Source organism: Urocitellus parryii, chromosome 15, assembly GCF_045843805.1.
Source record: "Urocitellus parryii isolate mUroPar1 chromosome 15, mUroPar1.hap1, whole genome shotgun sequence".
Classification (NCBI taxonomy): domain Eukaryota; kingdom Metazoa; phylum Chordata; class Mammalia; order Rodentia; family Sciuridae; genus Urocitellus; species Urocitellus parryii.
The window spans coordinates 32,179,532-32,181,348 of NC_135545.1; positions in this window are offsets into that span (position 1 = coordinate 32,179,532).

The window sequence follows — 1,817 nt, forward strand, 5'->3', positions numbered from 1 at the left end:
CCCCCTGAAGATGAGGGTGCACACCATGGATGTGTGTGACTCCTGCAGGGGCCAGGGTGAGAGGAGAGCAGGAGCTGAGAATGGGGCTCAGAGGCAGCTTCAGCTGAGATTGGGAGCACCCACAGGGAGGTGGCAGGAGGAGGGTGGAGAGTCAGGAGCCCAGGGAGGAGTGGAGGAGTGACTATGTGAGGGCTGAATGTTGCAAGGGTATGGAGGAGGATAAAGTCTGAGCAGCAATCACTGGGTGTGGCCTGAGTTAAGTCAGTGAAAACCCTTTATCTAAATGTAATGCGTAGAAGCCAGATTGCCCAGGGTGAAAATATGGGTAGATGGACAGGCATAAATTAGCCACAGCAGTTGCCTTTTATGAATGTGGAATGTGCACATAGTGAGCACTTATAGTATGGTGTGCCAGATGTGGATTCTAGTTCCTTTCCATTATTCCTCAAATTGTCTTATTAAGTAACTGCTAATATGCCCACTTAACAGATGGACAGACACAAAGTGCCCGGTAGGGACTTACTAATTATGGACATGAGGTGGCATGGCCAGGGGTAACCAGCACTGAGGCAATGTACTCCAAACTAGGTTCCGCTCTCAATCTGCCTTCCACTCAGTTCCAGATCTCTCGCAATGTCACACCGTCAGAAAGAAGATAAAGTCCACACAGGGCCTGGGCTGTCAGGGCACCATGGCCAGAGAGCTGGCTCTGGATTAAAGAAAATCCGGGCATGATTTGCCAGCTGAGCTTGAGAGTCTCAATTTCTCTGAGTCTCTGAGTCTCAATTTCTCTGCCCATGAAATGGCACAGAGGTATGATCTTGTCCTTTGCTGTCCCAGCGTATTGACCATGGATTTATTTTTCATATAAGATGCTTTGACCTGTGGGTCTTTGCTCATCCTGAAGGAACTATCTCTCCAAAGTCTAAACACAAAAGAATCCACATCCCAACCAAGAGAGAGGCCAAGAACACTGGTTATTATACCTTGGGCCTGTTCAAACCTGTTCAAACCACCCAAAGCTAGGTACAGACACCTGGGAAGTCTTTGTTCCCCAAAGACCCTAAAACAACCCCACCTAGCCAATGCTAAGCCAGATTTCCCATCTCACCTCAAGGAAAAACACAACAGATGCCCCTTTGTCCCCTCTCCCTCTGCCTCCTGCCTGACCTTGTGCACAATCATCCCCTGTGGTCCTTGGAAATGTGAGTGAAAAATCATGTTTTCAATAGCCAAGGGCTCCTGGTCTGATATAAGTCAAATTTCCTAATAAAACACTCAATTTTAGATCAACATTTTATCTTTTTTCCACCTCCTCCAGACCAGGCACTGTTCTAAGAGCTTTAGAAAGAACCACCTATTTCCTCCGCACTACAGATGAGTAAGGCTATTCAGAGATGGGGTAACTGAGGCACAGCAAAGTTAACTACCTGGCCCAGAGACACCAGCTCCTAAGTGCTGACCTGGAATCTCCCTGACTCCATCCCCTGAGATGATGATTTCAGCTGTCTACCAAGCCACTATCTGTGACCTGGCCAGATCTGGACTAACAGTCCGAGGTAAGAGAAACTGAACTCTGTTAATTTACCATGTGCCCAGCATGGAATTTTCTTTTTGTTCTCCTGCATCTGATCCCTGTAGATGGGGTCTCCAGATGTTTATCCAGCCCCTCCCCTGCATCTCAGCACAGCCAAGGCTGGCTAGCCTTGGGTGCCCAAGTTGAAGTCCATGTCCAGAGGAAGAGCACTGCTGTGGGACCAAACATTCATGTCCTTTGCTCTATGTGTATCTCACCCTTGGGCCCAGGACGAGGATTT